The 20,002-nt window shown below is 37.8% G+C and overlaps 1 pseudogene across 1 annotated transcript in view; it reads left to right on the top strand.

Annotated features, from left to right (window-relative positions):
- Positions 1 to 18,281: 18,281 nt before the first annotated feature.
- LOC148064312 (uncharacterized) overlaps positions 18,282 to 20,002 on the top strand; it is a 7,158-nt pseudogene continuing 5,437 nt past the window's right edge. The window contains exons 1-2 of the transcript XR_015713428.1: positions 18,282 to 18,335; positions 18,399 to 18,466. The product of XR_015713428.1 is annotated as an uncharacterized LOC148064312 (transcript). The remainder of the gene's footprint in view (positions 18,336 to 18,398; positions 18,467 to 20,002) is intronic.

A 20,002-nucleotide genomic window follows, 5' to 3' on the forward strand; every position in this document is an offset into this window, starting at 1 on the left:
TTCTTGAAGGAGTCAGTAGATCATCAAACACAGATGTTTCTTGAAGGAGTCAGTAGATCATCAAACACACATGTTTCTTGAAGGAGTCAGTAGATCATCAAACACAGATGTTTCTTAAAGGAGTCAGTAGATCATCAAACGAAGATGTTTCTTGAAGGAGTCAGTAGATCATCAAACACACATGTTTCTTGAAGGAGTCAGTAGATCATCAAACACACATGTTTCTTGAAGGAGTCAGTAGATCATCAAACACAGATGTTTCTTGAAGGAGTCAGTAGATCATCAAACACAGATGTTTCTTGAAGGAGTCAGTAGATCATCAAACACACATGTTTCTTGAAGGAGTCAGTAGATCATCAAACACAGATGTTTCTTAAAGGAGTCAGTAGATCATCAAACACAGATGTTTCTTGAAGGAGTCAGTAGATCATCAAACACAGATGTTTCTTAAAGGAGTCAGTAGATAATCAAACACAGATGTTTCTTAAAGGAGTCAGTAGATCATCAAACACAGATGTTTCTTGAAGGAGTCAGTAGATCATCAAACACAGATGTTTCTTGAAGGAGTCAGTAGATCATCAAACACAGATGTTTCTTGAAGGAGTCAGTAGATCATCAAACACACATGTTTCTTAAAGGAGTCAGTAGATCATCAAACACAGATGTTTCTTGAAGGAGTCAGTAGATCATCAAACACACATGTTTCTTGAAGGAGTCAGTAGATCATCAAACACAGATGTTTCTTGAAGGAGTCAGTAGATCATCAAACACAGATATTTCTTGAAGGAGTCAGTAGATCATCAAACACAGATGTTTCTTGAAGGAGTCAGTAGATCATCAAACACAGATGTTTCTTAAAGGAGTCAGTAGATCATCAAACACACATGTTTCTTAAAGGAGTCAGTAGATCATCAAACACAGATGTTTCTTGAAGGAGTCAGTAGATCATCAAACACACATGTTTCTTGAAGGAGTCAGTAGATCATCAAACACACATGTTTCTTGAAGGAGTCAGTAGATCATCAAACACAGATGTTTCTTGAAGGAGTCAGTAGATCATCAAACACAGATGTTTCTTGAAGGAGTCAGTAGATCATCAAACACAGATGTTTCTTGAAGGAGTCAGTAGATCATCAAACACAGATGTTTCTTGAAGGAGTCAGTAGATCATCAAACACAGATGTTTCTTAAAGGAGTCAGTAGATCATCAAACACACATGTTTCTTGAAGGAGTCAGTAGATCATCAAACACAGATGTTTCTTGAAGGAGTCAGTAGATCATCAAACACTGATGTTTCTTGAAGGAGTCAGTAGATCATCAAACACACATGTTTCTTGAAGGAGTCAGTAGATCATCAAACACTGATGTTTCTTGAAGGAGTCAGTAGATCATCAAACACTGATGTTTCTTGAAGGAGTCAGTAGATCATCAAACACAGATGTTTCTTGAAGGAGTCAGTAGATCATCAAACACTGATGTTTCTTGAAGGAGTCAGTAGATCATCAAACACACATGTTTCTTGAAGGAGTCAGTAGATCATCAAACACAGATGTTTCTTGAAGGAGTCAGTAGATCATCAAACACAGAGATGGTTCCAAAGCTTAGGAGCAACAGTCTGGAAGGATTTCTCTCCTCTGGTCCAGAAGTTCAGGAACCATCAGTAGATTCTGATCCACAGACCTCAGAGCCCGAGCTGGGGTGTAAGTCTGGATCAGATCATGAAGGTCTGACCATGAATAGATCTGAAAGTAAGAACCAGAATTTTAAAATGATCCTGAAAGAAACTTGCAGACGGTCAGAATTCTCGCTGCAGAGTTTTGTTTCAACTGCAGACGAGAAGATCCTACTTGTTTAGACACGGGAAAAAAAAAGGTAAAATAGTCTAAACAAGAAGAAACAAACATGGATTATAAGATCCAGATCATGTTGTGACATCATTTCCCTAAATTTAGAGATTTTTCTCAGTTGAAGGAAACAATGTGGCCCCCGGGCAGCACATTCCAAGGTCTGCTTTGGAGACCGGTTGGTAATCTGGGAGTGACTCGGAGTAGAACAACTACTGCTTAGGCTTTATTAGAGGAGCTCTGAGAAGATAAAGTCTATGACTTGAAGATATTGTTGAATCACACTCTTCGGATCAGGACCCAGGAAAACATAGATGTCCAGGATGCCACCAGTGGACACCCAGGTGAGGCGTCGCTGCAACAGCACCTCTGAAAGACAAGAGTCGTCACTGGAGAACAGAAGCCATCTGGAGAAAAGGATCTGAGGTGGAAGCGAGTACCGATGGCGTTGCTGTTGAGAAGGAAGACTCCATGAGACCATCCTGCTCTTGAACGATGTAGAGCCACAGAGGTTAGCATTAGCCTGTAATAAAACACATGTTGAGTCTAAACGGATGACAACCAAAAATAAAAGTCTGATATCGAACACAGTAAATCCTGGAGGACGACATGATCACATGTGGCGCCATGTCTTAGTTCCAGAGAGTCAAGGAAGTCCAGTTGAGGTCCAGAATGAGGGACGATTAACGTTCTCCAAGACCGGACACCAAAGAGGAGGCGAGTGTTGTGGAAAACTGTAGGTACTGATCAGCAAACAGGAGCCACGAGGTGTTCAGGCAGCACATCCTCACAAGTCATTAAACAACCTTTATATCTGAATTCAATCTTTTTGTCGTCCATCTTTCAACCGGCGTCTCTGTTATTATTATTTATAAATAATAACAAGAATATAGAATGTTGCAAAACTCACTTTATAACATATATGGTCAAATGATCCATTTTGTGATTCAATAAAACTATATTTTCGGCAAGATTTGAGCAGTATTTAAGCAAGTTTTTACTGATTAGACATGAAAACACAATAAAGAAAAACAACAAAGGTTTCTGCAAAATTGACATTGATTTCAACTGTAATACGATTTTTCTTTTTTCAAGTTTAATTTCTATTGAAAATTGTCTCTTCCTTCTATTTGAATCTGATTTTGCTACTTTATTTGTTATATACAAATATATATTTAAATCTTGGCACTTTACCTCACTTTTTATGAGCAACACACGACATCATGTATGCATTTGTACAGAACAAAAAAAAGCTCACAGGACTCTTCCGTCGGCTCGGCGATGAATAAAACCAAACGGTTCCGACTCGTATTCAGCAGAATAAAGAGTTTGTTGAGGAACTTTTTGGGGTTTCTGACCAGCATCCGGCAGCTGAACCTCATACCTCGGAGATGATTGTCACTAGGAGGATGAAAACATCGTCAAAATGAAGGCCACGCTTTTAAGACAAAGACTAACTTATAGGATCTTTATAGTAAATCATTTCTTCAATTTCACTTAAAGACAGTGAAAAAACGACCTTAAAAAGTTGTGTTTCAAATAACGTGAAGTCACAGTGAGGTGCAAACATGCCGGTGTCTCCTCTCTCACTTCCAGGCCAAGAGTACAGATGTCTCTGGGGAGATATGATGGTCTGCCACGGGTCAGTGTGGCCGCCTGACCCCCGTGGATCTGAAGGTCATCTCAACCCAGGGGTAAAAGCATCATTGCTGTCCCGGTCGACTGTAAAAGTGTCAAATAATTGCAGGAATGTATTAAGAAGACAGTCTTTCAAGCGTTCATTTTCTTCTGAAAGAAAAACAACACTTACTGGATACCAGCATAGATCAATGAATTAAAATGATTCATTCATTGATAAAATGACCATCATTGCATTAAGACACTGTGTTGTTTAGAGGTCACACCTAAAATATTGAAGAGTCTTAGTAATAAGAAGCTTGACCAGAATTTTGTGCATTTTTACCATAACTTTCTTCGAATATATATCACAGGGACATGATACTTATATCACTGGAAACATCTTTACTTTAACATTAAATTAAATTGTACACACTTAAAAGTAAATAGTATATTTATTTTTCCTGATCAATAACCGTATCAGTACTTTATAGTAAGAAACATGTTTGTTGTTTTCTTTCGTACATATTAAACATAAACCTTTACAATAACTAAATAAATAACGTTAGTTTAACAAAACACTGTAAAGAGATACACAGTGGCGCGAGCTCTCCCACGTGGTTGATGCAATACAAGCATCAGCAACAATTTAACAGTTTTATAACAGAAATAAACGCATCATTTAGATAAATATTTAAAAATTGTTGGTTCAAGAAAAATGTCCATAACTCTTATGCCTAAAACACAGTTGATGCATTGACCGAAAATGACTATATTATACTTTAAAATGAAATATTCACGTACCGTTATTAGAGTTCAGCAGGTAAGATACAATAACGGATGCACTACCGTCGAGACGCGGAGTTCGGCCCTTTCAAAATAAAAGTCTGCAAACAATTCAAGTTGAGCAGGTGTGGATAATTCAATTACCTCAGGGTTTATTATTTATGATGATTAAAGCAAACATTAACGGATTTATAAATTGCATAACAAAATCTTTATTTTAAATAAATCACGTTTATCTTAAAAATGCTATTTTTAGTATTTTTTAGTATTTAGTAACATAATGAAGCTGATTATTTTCTTCTTCAAGGCACCGAACAAGAAGTTCTGCACTCACTTCAAAAAGTGAGTTTATTGATAAAGTCAGCATATAAGTTTGTTTGTTTAAATCCTCGTCACTGTTGAACAGTGTTATTGTGAACGAGCAAAGACAATGAATCACAGAAAAGAAGTAGAAAAGTTGGGAAATGAATAGAAAAACAAAAACAAGGATGGAATACAAATAAAAGACAAGTCGTCAACTTCACTTGAACCAGCAGGAACTCCGGCGCCGTCACTTGTTTAAAAGATCTGAACCCAGAAGGTGAATCAGAAAATGTAGAAAAGGCACATTGATGACATTAGATGATTGACAGCAGTCGTCACAACTGATTGGATAAAAATCTGCATACCATATTTGGGCGTCGGAAAGACGCGCTTGACAATACAGCAAATAACATCACAGAAGTAAGTAAGTAATATTTATTTATATAGCGCTTTTCTAGACCAGGGTCACAAAGCGCTTACAAACAAAACTCGAAAAAGTACATACTTTAAAGATCAAGATAATACTGAGAACAACACAGGAGTTCCAGAAATTCAAGGAAAAGCCTGAACAAATAGAAACGTCTTAAGATGTTTCTTGAAGGAGTCAGTAGATCATCAAACACAGATGTTTCTTGAAGGAGTCAGTAGATCATCAAACACAGATGTTTCTTGAAGGAGTCAGTAGATCATCAAACACAGATGTTTCTTAAAGGAGTCAGTAGATCATCAAACACAGATGTTTCTTGAAGGAGTCAGTAGATCATCAAACACAGATGTTTCTTGAAGGAGTCAGTAGATCATCAAACACAGATGTTTCTTAAAGGAGTCAGTAGATCATCAAACACACATGTTTCTTGAAGGAGTCAGTAGATCATCAAACACAGATGTTTCTTGAAGGAGTCAGTAGATCATCAAACACAGATGTTTCTTGAAGGAGTCAGTAGATCATCAAACACACATGTTTCTTGAAGGAGTCAGTAGATCATCAAACACAGATGTTTCTTGAAGGAGTCAGTAGATCATCAAACACAGATGTTTCTTAAAGGAGTCAGTAGATCATCAAACACACATGTTTGTTGAAGGAGTCAGTAGATCATCAAACACAGATGTTTCTTGAAGGAGTCAGTAGATCATCAAACACACATGTTTGTTGAAGGAGTCAGTAGATCATCAAACACAGATGTTTCTTGAAGGAGTCAGTAGATCATCAAACACAGATGTTTCTTAAAGGAGTCAGTAGATCATCAAACACAGATGTTTCTTAAAGGAGTCAGTAGATCATCAAACACAGATGTTTCTTAAAGGAGTCAGTAGATCATCAAACACAGATGTTTCTTGAAGGAGTCAGTAGATCATCAAACACAGATGTTTCTTAAAGGAGTCAGTAGATCATCAAACACAGATGTTTCTTAAAGGAGTCAGTAGATCATCAAACACAGATGTTTCTTGAAGGAGTCAGTAGATCATCAAACACAGATGTTTCTTAAAGGAGTCAGTAGATCATCAAAAACACATGTTTGTTGAAGGAGTCAGTAGATCATCAAACACAGATGTTTCTTGAAGGAGTCAGTAGATCATCAAAAACACATGTTTGTTGAAGGAGTCAGTAGATCATCAAACACAGATGTTTCTTGAAGGAGTCAGTAGATCATCAAACACAGATGTTTCTTGAAGGAGTCAGTAGATCATCAAACACAGATGTTTCTTGAAGGAGTCAGTAGATCATCAAACACAGATGTTTCTTGAAGGAGTCAGTAGATCATCAAACACAGATGTTTCTTGAAGGAGTCAGTAGATCATCAAACACAGATGTTTCTTGAAGGAGTCAGTAGATCATCAAACACAGATGTTTCTTGAAGGAGTCAGTAGATCATCAAACACAGATGTTACTTGAAGGAGTCAGTAGATCATCAAACACAGATGTTTCTTGAAGGAGTCAGTAGATCATCAAACACAGATGTTTCTTGAAGGAGTCAGTAGATCATCAAACACAGATGTTTCTTAAAGGAGTCAGTAGATCATCAAACACAGATGTTTCTTGAAGGAGTCAGTAGATCATCAAACACAGATGTTTCTTAAAGGAGTCAGTAGATCATCAAACACAGATGTTTCTTGAAGGAGTCAGTAGATCATCAAACACACATGTTTCTTGAAGGAGTCAGTAGATCATCAAACACAGATGTTTCTTGAAGGAGTCAGTAGATCATCAAACACAGATGTTTCTTGAAGGAGTCAGTAGATCATCAAACACAGATGTTAGTTGAAGGAGTCAGTAGATCATCAAACACAGATGTTTCTTGAAGGAGTCAGTAGATCATCAAACACACATGTTTCTTGAAGGAGTCAGTAGATCATCAAACACAGATGTTTCTTGAAGGAGTCAGTAGATCATCAAACACACATGTTTCTTGAAGGAGTCAGTAGATCATCAAACACAGATGTTTCTTAAAGGAGTCAGTAGATCATCAAACGAAGATGTTTCTTGAAGGAGTCAGTAGATCATCAAACACACATGTTTCTTGAAGGAGTCAGTAGATCATCAAACACACATGTTTCTTGAAGGAGTCAGTAGATCATCAAACACAGATGTTTCTTGAAGGAGTCAGTAGATCATCAAACACAGATGTTTCTTGAAGGAGTCAGTAGATCATCAAACACACATGTTTCTTGAAGGAGTCAGTAGATCATCAAACACAGATGTTTCTTAAAGGAGTCAGTAGATCATCAAACACAGATGTTTCTTGAAGGAGTCAGTAGATCATCAAACACAGATGTTTCTTAAAGGAGTCAGTAGATAATCAAACACAGATGTTTCTTAAAGGAGTCAGTAGATCATCAAACACAGATGTTTCTTGAAGGAGTCAGTAGATCATCAAACACAGATGTTTCTTGAAGGAGTCAGTAGATCATCAAACACAGATGTTTCTTGAAGGAGTCAGTAGATCATCAAACACACATGTTTCTTAAAGGAGTCAGTAGATCATCAAACACAGATGTTTCTTGAAGGAGTCAGTAGATCATCAAACACACATGTTTCTTGAAGGAGTCAGTAGATCATCAAACACAGATGTTTCTTGAAGGAGTCAGTAGATCATCAAACACAGATATTTCTTGAAGGAGTCAGTAGATCATCAAACACAGATGTTTCTTGAAGGAGTCAGTAGATCATCAAACACAGATGTTTCTTAAAGGAGTCAGTAGATCATCAAACACACATGTTTCTTAAAGGAGTCAGTAGATCATCAAACACAGATGTTTCTTGAAGGAGTCAGTAGATCATCAAACACACATGTTTCTTGAAGGAGTCAGTAGATCATCAAACACACATGTTTCTTGAAGGAGTCAGTAGATCATCAAACACAGATGTTTCTTGAAGGAGTCAGTAGATCATCAAACACAGATGTTTCTTGAAGGAGTCAGTAGATCATCAAACACAGATGTTTCTTGAAGGAGTCAGTAGATCATCAAACACAGATGTTTCTTGAAGGAGTCAGTAGATCATCAAACACAGATGTTTCTTAAAGGAGTCAGTAGATCATCAAACACACATGTTTCTTGAAGGAGTCAGTAGATCATCAAACACAGATGTTTCTTGAAGGAGTCAGTAGATCATCAAACACTGATGTTTCTTGAAGGAGTCAGTAGATCATCAAACACACATGTTTCTTGAAGGAGTCAGTAGATCATCAAACACTGATGTTTCTTGAAGGAGTCAGTAGATCATCAAACACTGATGTTTCTTGAAGGAGTCAGTAGATCATCAAACACAGATGTTTCTTGAAGGAGTCAGTAGATCATCAAACACTGATGTTTCTTGAAGGAGTCAGTAGATCATCAAACACACATGTTTCTTGAAGGAGTCAGTAGATCATCAAACACAGATGTTTCTTGAAGGAGTCAGTAGATCATCAAACACAGAGATGGTTCCAAAGCTTAGGAGCAACAGTCTGGAAGGATTTCTCTCCTCTGGTCCAGAAGTTCAGGAACCATCAGTAGATTCTGATCCACAGACCTCAGAGCCCGAGCTGGGGTGTAAGTCTGGATCAGATCATGAAGGTCTGACCATGAATAGATCTGAAAGTAAGAACCAGAATTTTAAAATGATCCTGAAAGAAACTTGCAGACGGTCAGAATTCTCGCTGCAGAGTTTTGTTTCAACTGCAGACGAGAAGATCCTACTTGTTTAGACACGGGAAAAAAAAAGGTAAAATAGTCTAAACAAGAAGAAACAAACATGGATTATAAGATCCAGATCATGTTGTGACATCATTTCCCTAAATTTAGAGATTTTTCTCAGTTGAAGGAAACAATGTGGCCCCCGGGCAGCACATTCCAAGGTCTGCTTTGGAGACCGGTTGGTAATCTGGGAGTGACTCGGAGTAGAACAACTACTGCTTAGGCTTTATTAGAGGAGCTCTGAGAAGATAAAGTCTATGACTTGAAGATATTGTTGAATCACACTCTTCGGATCAGGACCCAGGAAAACATAGATGTCCAGGATGCCACCAGTGGACACCCAGGTGAGGCGTCGCTGCAACAGCACCTCTGAAAGACAAGAGTCGTCACTGGAGAACAGAAGCCATCTGGAGAAAAGGATCTGAGGTGGAAGCGAGTACCGATGGCGTTGCTGTTGAGAAGGAAGACTCCATGAGACCATCCTGCTCTTGAACGATGTAGAGCCACAGAGGTTAGCATTAGCCTGTAATAAAACACATGTTGAGTCTAAACGGATGACAACCAAAAATAAAAGTCTGATATCGAACACAGTAAATCCTGGAGGACGACATGATCACATGTGGCGCCATGTCTTAGTTCCAGAGAGTCAAGGAAGTCCAGTTGAGGTCCAGAATGAGGGACGATTAACGTTCTCCAAGACCGGACACCAAAGAGGAGGCGAGTGTTGTGGAAAACTGTAGGTACTGATCAGCAAACAGGAGCCACGAGGTGTTCAGGCAGCACATCCTCACAAGTCATTAAACAACCTTTATATCTGAATTCAATCTTTTTGTCGTCCATCTTTCAACCGGCTTCTCTGTTATTATTATTTATAAATAATAACAAGAATATAGAATGTTGCAAAACTCACTTTATAACATATATGGTCAAATGATCCATTTTGTGATTCAATAAAACTATATTTTCGGCAAGATTTGAGCAGTATTTAAGCAAGTTTTTACTGATTAGACATGAAAACACAATAAAGAAAAACAACAAAGGTTTTGCTTCAACAAAGGTTTCTGCAAAATTGACATTGATTTCAACTGTAATACGATTTTTCTTTTTTCAAGTTTAATTTCTATTGAAAATTGTCTCTTCCTTCTATTTGAATCTGATTTTGCTACTTTATTTGTTATATACAAATATATATTTAAATCTTGGCACTTTACCTCACTTTTTATGAGCAACACACGACATCATGTATGCATTTGTACAGAACAAAAAAAAGCTCACAGGACTCTTCCGTCGGCTCGGCGATGAATAAAACCAAACGGTTCCGACTCGTGTTCAGCAGAATAAAGAGTTTGTTGAGGAACTTTTTGGGGTTTCTGACCAGCATCCGGCAGCTGAACCTCATACCTCGGAGATGATTGATCTTGTCACTAGGAGGATGAAAACATCGTCAAAATGAAGGCGACGCTTTTAAGACAAAGACTAACTTATAGGATCTTTATAGTAAATCATTTCTTCAATTTCACTTAAAGACAGTGAAAAAACGACCTTAAAAAGTTGTGTTTCAAATAACGTGAAGTCACAGTGAGGTGCAAACATGCCGGTGTCTCCTCTCTCACTTCCAGGCCAAGAGTACAGATGTCTCTGGGGAGATATGATGGTCTGCCACGGGTCAGTGTGGCCGCCTGACCCCCGTGGATCTGAAGGTCATCTCAACCCAGGGGTAAAAGCATCATTGCTGTCCCGGTCGACTGTAAAAGTGTCAAATAATTGCAGGAATGTATTAAGAAGACAGTCTTTCAAGCGTTCATTTTCTTCTGAAAGAAAAACAACACTTACTGGATACCAGCATAGATCAATTCATTCAAATGATTCATTCATTGATAAAATGACCATCATTGCATTAAGACACTGTGTTGTTTAGAGGTCACACCTAAAATATTGAAGAGTCTTAGTAATAAGAAGCTTGACCAGAATTTTGTGCATTTTTACCATAACTTTCTTCGAATATATATCACAGGGACATGATACTTATATCACTGGAAACATCTTTACTTTAACATTAAATTAAATTGTACACACTTAAAAGTAAATAGTATATTTATTTTTCCTGATCAATAACCGTATCAGTACTTTATAGTAAGAAACATGTTTGTTGTTTTCTTTCGTACATATTAAACATAAACCTTTACAATAACTAAATAAATAACGTTAGTTTAACAAAACACTGTAAAGAGATACACAGTGGCGCGAGCTCTCCCACGTGGTTGATGCAATACAAGCATCAGCAACAATTTAACAGTTTTATAACAGAAATAAACGCATCATTTAGATAAATATTTAAAAATTGTTGGTTCAAGAAAAATGTCCATAACTCTTATGCCTAAAACACAGTTGATGCATTGACCGAAAATGACTATATTATACTTTAAAATGAAATATTCACGTACCGTTATTAGAGTTCAGCAGGTAAGATACAATAACGGATGCACTACCGTCGAGACGCGGAGTTCGGCCCTTTCAAAATAAAAGTCTGCAAACAATTCAAGTTGAGCAGGTGTGGATAATTCAATTACCTCAGGGTTTATTATTTATGATGATTAAAGCAAACATTAACGGATTTATAAATTGCATAACAAAATCTTTATTTTAAATAAATCACGTTTATCTTAAAAATGCTATTTTTAGTATTTTTTAGTATTTAGTAACATAATGAAGCTGATTATTTTCTTCTTCAAGGCACCGAACAAGAAGTTCTGCACTCACTTCAAAAAGTGAGTTTATTGATAAAGTCAGCATATAAGTTTGTTTTTTTTAAATCCTCGTCACTGTTGAACAGTGTTATTGTGAACGAGCAAAGACAATGAATCACAGAAAAGAAGTAGAAAAGTTGGGAAATGAATAGAAAAACAAAAACAACGATGGAATACAAATAAAAGACAAGTCGTCAACTTCACTTGAACCAGCAGGAACTCCGGCGCCGTCACTTGTTTAAAAGATCTGAACCCAGAAGGTGAATCAGAAAATGTAGAAAAGGCACATTGATGACATTAGATGATTGACAGCAGTCGTCACAACTGATTGGATAAAAATCTGCATACCATATTTGGGCGTCGGAAAGACGCGCTTGACAATACAGCAAATAACATCACAGAAGTAAGTAAGTAATATTTATTTATATAGCGCTTTTCTAGACCAGGGTCACAAAGCGCTTACAAACAAAACTCGAAAAAGTACATACTTTAAAGAACAAGATAAAACTGAGAACAACACAGGAGTTCCAGAAATTCAAGGAAAAGCCTGAACAAATAAAAACGTCTTAAGATGTTTCTTGAAGGAGTCAGTAGATCATCAAACACAGATGTTTCTTAAAGGAGTCAGTAGATCATCAAACACAGATGTTTCTTGAAGGAGTCAGTAGATCATCAAACACAGATGTTTCTTGAAGGAGTCAGTAGATCATCAAACACAGATGTTTCTTGAAGGAGTCAGTAGATCATCAAACACAGATGTTTCTTGAAGGAGTCAGTAGATCATCAAACACAGATGTTTCTTGAAGGAGTCAGTAGATCATCAAACACAGATGTTTCTTGAAGGAGTCAGTAGATCATCAAACACACATGTTTCTTGAAGGAGTCAGTAGATCATCAAACACACATGTTTCTTGAAGGAGTCAGTAGATCATCAAACACAGATGTTTCTTGAAGGAGTCAGTAGATCATCAAACACAGATGTTTCTTAAAGGAGTCAGTAGATCATCAAACACAGATGTTTCTTGAAGGAGTCAGTAGATCATCAAACACAGATGTTTCTTGAAGGAGTCAGTAGATCATCAAACACAGATGTTTCTTGAAGGAGTCAGTAGATCATCAAACACAGATGTTTCTTAAAGGAGTCAGTAGATCATCAAACACACATGTTTCTTGAAGGAGTCAGTAGATCATCAAACACAGATGTTTCTTGAAGGAGTCAGTAGATCATCAAACACAGATGTTTCTTAAAGGAGTCAGTAGATCATCAAACACAGATGTTTCTTGAAGGAGTCAGTAGATCATCAAACACAAATGTTTCTTAAAGGAGTCAGTAGATCATCAAACACAGATGTTTCTTGAAGGAGTCAGTAGATCATCAAACACAGATGTTTCTTGAAGGAGTCAGTAGATCATCAAACACAGATGTTTCTTGAAGGAGTCAGTAGATCATCAAACACAGATGTTTCTTGAAGGAGTCAGTAGATCATCAAACACACATGTTTCTTGAAGGAGTCAGTAGATCATCAAACACAGATGTTTCTTGAAGGAGTCAGTAGATCATCAAACACACATGTTTCTTGAAGGAGTCAGTAGATCATCAAACACACATGTTTCTTGAAGGAGTCAGTAGATCATCAAACACAGAGATGTTTCTTGAAGGAGTCAGTAGATCATCAAACACACATGTTTCTTGAAGGAGTCAGTAGATCATCAAACACAGAGATGTTTCTTGAAGGAGTCAGTAGATCATCAAACACACATGTTTCTTGAAGGAGTCAGTAGATCATCAAACACAGATGTTTCTTGAAGGAGTCAGTAGATCATCAAACACAGATGTTTCTTGAAGGAGTCAGTAGATCATCAAACACACATGTTTATAGAAGGAGTCAGTAGATCATCAAACACAGATGTTTCTTGAAGGAGTCAGTAGATCATCAAACACACATGTTTCTTAAAGGAGTCAGTAGATCATCAAACACACATGTTTCTTGAAGGAGTCAGTAGATCATCAAACACACATGTTTCTTAAAGGAGTCAGTAGATCATCAAACACACATGTTTCTTGAAGGAGTCAGTAGATCATCAAACACAGATGTTTCTTGAAGGAGTCAGTAGATCATCAAACACACATGTTTCTTAAAGGAGTCAGTAGATCATCAAACACACATGTTTCTTAAAGGAGTCAGTAGATCATCAAACACAGATGTTTCTTAAAGGAGTCAGTAGATCATCAAACACACATGTTTCTTAAAGGAGTCAGTAGATCATCAAACACAGATGTTTCTTGAAGGAGTCAGTAGATCATCAAACACAGATGATTCTTGAAGGAGTCAGTAGATCATCAAACACAGATGTTTCTTAAAGGAGTCAGTAGATCATCAAACACAGATGATTCTTGAAGGAGTCAGTAGATCATCAAACACACATGTTTCTTGAAGGAGTCAGTAGATCATCAAACACACATGTTTCTTAAAGGAGTCAGTAGATCATCAAACACAGATGTTTCTTGAAGGAGTCAGTAGATCATCAAACACAGATGTTTCTTAAAGGAGTCAGTAGATCATCAAACACAGATGTTTCTTGAAGGAGTCAGTAGATCATCAAACACACATGTTTCTTGAAGGAGTCAGTAGATCATCAAACACAGATGTTTCTTGAAGGAGTCAGTAGATCATCAAACACAGATGTTTCTTGAAGGAGTCAGTAGATCATCAAACACAGATGTTTCTTGAAGGAGTCAGTAGATCATCAAACACACATGTTTCTTGAAGGAGTCAGTAGATCATCAAACACACATGTTTCTTGAAGGAGTCAGTAGATCATCAAACACACATGTTTCTTGAAGGAGTCAGTAGATCATCAAACACAGATGTTTCTTAAAGGAGTCAGTAGATCATCAAACACAGATGTTTCTTGAAGGAGTCAGTAGATCATCAAACACACATGTTTCTTGAAGGAGTCAGTAGATCATCAAACACACATGTTTCTTGAAGGAGTCAGTAGATCATCAAACACACATGTTTCTTGAAGGAGTCAGTAGATCATCAAACACAGATGTTTCTTGAAGGAGTCAGTAGATCATCAAACACAGATGTTTCTTGAAGGAGTCAGTAGATCATCAAACACACATGTTTATAGAAGGAGTCAGTAGATCATCAAACACAGATGTTTCTTGAAGGAGTCAGTAGATCATCAAACACAGATGTTTCTTGAAGGAGTCAGTAGATCATCAAACACAGATGTTTCTTGAAGGAGTCAGTAGATCATCAAACACAGATGTTTCTTGAAGGAGTCAGTAGATCATCAAACACAGATGTTTCTTGAAGGAGTCAGTAGATCATCAAACACACATGTTTCTTAAAGGAGTCAGTAGATCATCAAACACACATGTTTCTTGAAGGAGTCAGTAGATCATCAAACACACATGTTTCTTAAAGGAGTCAGTAGATCATCAAACACAGATGTTTCTTGAAGGAGTCAGTAGATCATCAAACACACATGTTTCTTAAAGGAGTCAGTAGATCATCAAACACACATGTTTCTTGAAGGAGTCAGTAGATCATCAAACACAGATGTTTCTTGAAGGAGTCAGTAGATCATCAAACACACATGTTTCTTAAAGGAGTCAGTAGATCATCAAACACACATGTTTCTTAAAGGAGTCAGTAGATCATCAAACACAGATGTTTCTTAAAGGAGTCAGTAGATCATCAAACACAGATGTTTCTTGAAGGAGTCAGTAGATCATCAAACACACATGTTTCTTAAAGGAGTCAGTAGATCATCAAACACACATGTTTCTTGAAGGAGTCAGTAGATCATCAAACACACATGTTTCTTGAAGGAGTCAGTAGATCATCAAACACAGATGTTTCTTGAAGGAGTCAGTAGATCATCAAACACAGATGTTTCTTGAAGGAGTCAGTAGATCATCAAACACACATGTTTATAGAAGGAGTCAGTAGATCATCAAACACAGATGTTTCTTGAAGGAGTCAGTAGATCATCAAACACAGATGTTTCTTGAAGGAGTCAGTAGATCATCAAACACAGATGTTTCTTGAAGGAGTCAGTAGATCATCAAACACAGATGTTTCTTGAAGGAGTCAGTAGATCATCAAACACAGATGTTTCTTGAAGGAGTCAGTAGATCATCAAACACACATGTTTCTTAAAGGAGTCAGTAGATCATCAAACACACATGTTTCTTGAAGGAGTCAGTAGATCATCAAACACACATGTTTCTTAAAGGAGTCAGTAGATCATCAAACACAGATGTTTCTTGAAGGAGTCAGTAGATCATCAAACACACATGTTTCTTAAAGGAGTCAGTAGATCATCAAACACACATGTTTCTTGAAGGAGTCAGTAGATCATCAAACACAGATGTTTCTTGAAGGAGTCAGTAGATCATCAAACACACATGTTTCTTAAAGGAGTCAGTAGATCATCAAACACACATGTTTCTTAAAGGAGTCAGTAGATCATCAAACACAGATGTTTCTTGAAGGAGTCAGTAGATCATCAAACACACATGTTTCTTAAAGGAGTCAGTAGATCATCAAACACACATGTTTCTTGAAGGAGTCAGTAGATCATCAAACACACATGTTTCTTAAAGGAGTCAGTAGATCATCAAACACAGATGTTTCTTGAAGGAGTCAGTAGATCATCAAACACAGATGATTCTTGAAGGAGTCAGTAGATCATCAAACACAGATGTTTCTTAAAGGAGTCAGTAGATCATCAAACACAGATGATTCTTGAAGGAGTCAGTAGATCATCAAACACACATGTTTCTTGAAGGAGTCAGTAGATCATCAAACACACATGTTTCTTAAAGGAGTCAGTAGATCATCAAACACAGATGTTTCTTGAAGGAGTCAGTAGATCATCAAACACAGATGTTTCTTAAAGGAGTCAGTAGATCATCAAACACAGATGTTTCTTGAAGGAGTCAGTAGATCATCAAACACACATGTTTCTTGAAGGAGTCAGTAGATCATCAAACACAGATGTTTCTTGAAGGAGTCAGTAGATCATCAAACACAGATGTTTCTTGAAGGAGTCAGTAGATCATCAAACACAGATGTTTCTTGAAGGAGTCAGTAGATCATCAAACACACATGTTTCTTGAAGGAGTCAGTAGATCATCAAGAGCAAAGAGAGAGAAGATCGTTCCAAAGCTTAGGAGCAACAGCCTGAAAAGATTTCTCTCCTCTGGTCCTGAACCGTGTGCGTGGAACCATAAGTAGATTCTGATCCACAGACCTCAGAGCCCGAGCTGGGGTGTAAGGCTGGATCAGATCATGAAGGTCTGACCATGAATAGATCTGAAAGTAAGAACCAGAATTTTAAAGTTGATCCTGAAAGAAACTGGAAGCCAGTGAAGAGTTTGAAGGAGAAATGTGAGTTCTTCTACTAGAGCTCAGAGTTCTGAATCAACTGCAGACGAGAAGATCCTTCTTGTTAAGACATGAAAACAAACTGTTACAATAGTCCAGACGAGAAGAAACAAACACATGGATTATAAGATCCAGATCATGTTCCGACAACATTTTCCTAAGTTTAGAGATTTTTCTCAGTTGAAGGAAACAGTTTCTGGTCAGTTTTCTTCAGTGTTGAACAAGAGACACGTCTTTATCAAATACAACACCCAGGTTTCTCAGGCTCAGTTTGACAGACTGACATAAGTCACCCAAGTACTGACTCAACCCTGGAATCTTATCATCAACAATCACCAGAGTTTCAGTTTTGTCCACATTTAGCTGTAGAGTGTTTTCACTCATAGTAGAGCTGGATGTCATCAGCAAACATGTGATAAGAAACATCAGGAAATCTCTGAATGATTTTACCGAGGGGAATCAAGTACAGCAAAAACAATAAAGGACCCAGAACAGAACCTTGAGGGACTCCACACATCAGATGATTCAGACCTCATTTGATTGGCAGATACACTAAAACTGCGCCCAGAAAGGTAAGATGAGAACCATTCTAACACAGACCCAGACAGTCTTCATCCCTCAGTCTTCTCAGCAGGATCTGGTTCAACTGTGTCAAAGGCTGAGGACAGATCCAAGAGAACCAGAACATCATGATGTCACTGTAGTGTAGTGTAGTGTAGTGTAGTGTAGTGTAGTGTAGTGTAGTGTAGTGTAGTGTAGTGTAGTGTAGTGTAGTGTGTAGTGATGTGTGTGTGACGCTGCTGTAGTGATGTGTGTAGTGATGTGTGTGTGTGATGTGTGTAGTGATGTGTGTGTGTGATGTGTCTGTAGTGATGTGTGTAGTTATGTGTGTGTGACGCTGCTGTAGTGATGTGTGTAGTGATGTGTGTGTGTGATGTGTGTGTAGTGATGTGTGTGTGACGCTGCTGTAGTGATGTGTGTAGTGATGTGTGTGTGTGATGTGTGTAGTTATGTGTGTGTGTGATGTGTCTGTAGTGATGTGTGTGTGACGCTGCTGTAGTGATGTGTGTGTGTGATGTGTGTGTAGTTATGTGTGTGTGTGATGTGTGTGTAGTTATGTGTGTGTGTGATGTGTGTGTAGTTATGTGTGTGTGTGATGTGTGTGTAGTTATGTGTGTGTGTGATGTGTGTGTAGTTATGTGTGTGTGTGATGTGTGTGTAGTTATGTGTGTGTGTGATGTGTGTGTGTGATGTGTGTGTAGTTATGTGTGTGTGTGATGTGTGTGTAGTTATGTGTGTGTGTGATGTGTGTGTAGTTATGTGTGTGTGTGATGTGTGTGTAGTTATGTGTGTGATGTGTGTGCTGCAGGGAGGTGTTTCCTGTCAGGTCCTGTCAGGTCACATGTGCCAGAGGTCCAGCTGCTGCTGGTCCAGGACCCACTTCCGTGGGACGCTGGTGAGTTGCTGGTCCAGTTCTAGAGCCGACGTAGATCACCTGATGCTACGCCTTGTTTCCCAGGATGCATTTGTGAAAATCACACGACACGAGGGTCTCAAGTCCTTGTGGAGCGGACTCCCCCCCACCCTGTGAGTCTCCGCTCGCTGATGCATGTGTTAGTTGATGCTAGCTAGTGCTAGCATGTGTTAGCTGATGCTAGCTAGTGCTAGCATGTGTTAGCTAGAGTTAGCATATGTAAGCTAATGCTAGCCAATGTTAGCTAGTGTTAGCTGATGCTAGCTAGTGTTAGCATGTGTTAGCTGATACTAGCTAGTGCTAGCTAATGTTAGCTAGAGTTAGCAGATCTAAGCTAATGCTTGCCAATGTTAGCTAGTGTTAGCTGATGCTAGCTAGTGCAAGCATGTGTTAGCTGATGCTAGCTAGTGTTAGTATTTCTGTGTCTCAAATCACACACTTGTGTACTCAGTAAAGTAAGTATTTTTAGTGCGTAAGTGCGTCTCAATTCTTAGTATGTAAATGTAGTGCTTCATACACACTAGATTGTCACTAAAACACACACAAAACTGAGTATGAATCGATGGACACTTTCTACACTAAACAGCTCCATCTTAGTGACGTTGTAACCGTATTTTTTCCTTTATTTCTTTTTTCCAAACTTGAAAAACGTGCTGCCAGCAGGTGTCGCTAGTGTTCCTGCAGCTGCTTGAAACATTGTTAAATAGTAGTAGAAGAAGAAGCTGTCGCGTCATTTCCTGTTAGTTTGTAGCAGCAGAGTTTGATTTGAGACAAACTATCTGTGGAGGATTAGTTACTAGTTAGTACGTACACTATCCTGATGATACTAACTTCTAGTATACTAAGAGAAGTATGTTTGAGACATACTATCTGTGGAGGATTAGTTACTAGTTAGTACGTACACTATCCTGATGATACTAACTTCTAGTATACTAAGAGAAGTATGTTTGAGACATACTATCTGTGGAGGATTAGTTACTAGTTAGTACGTACACTATCCTGATGATACTAACTTCTAGTATACTAAGAGAAGTATGTTTGAGACATACTATCTGTGGAGGATTAGTTACTAGTTAGTACGTACACTATCCTGATGATACTAACTTCTAGTATACTAAGAGAAGTATGTGATTTGAGACATACTATCTGTGGAGGATTAGATACTAGTTAGTACGTACACTATCCTGATGATACTAACTTCTAGTATACTAAGAGAAGTATGTTTGAGACATACTATCTGTGGAGGATTAGTTACTAGTTAGTACGTACACTAACTAGTATCTAATCCTATCTGTGGAGGATTAGTTACTAGTTAGTACGTACACTATCCTGATGATACTAACTTCTAGTATACTAAGAGAAGTATGTTTGAGACATACTATCTGTGGAGGATTAGTTACTAGTTAGTACGTACACTATCCTGATGATACTAACTTCTAGTATACTAAGAGAAGTATGTTAGAGACATACTATCTGTGGAGGATTAGTTACTAGTTAGTACGTACACTACCTGATGATACTAACTTCTAGTATACTAAGAGAAGTATGTTTGAAACATACTATCTGTGGAGGATTAGTTACTAGTTAGTACGTACACTATCCTGATGATACTAACTTCTAGTATACTAAGAGAAGTATGTTTGAGACAT

The sequence above is a fragment of the Callionymus lyra genome, chromosome 15 (assembly GCF_982586985.1).
Source record: "Callionymus lyra chromosome 15, fCalLyr1.hap1.1, whole genome shotgun sequence".
NCBI classification, from domain to species: Eukaryota; Metazoa; Chordata; class Actinopteri; order Syngnathiformes; family Callionymidae; genus Callionymus; species Callionymus lyra.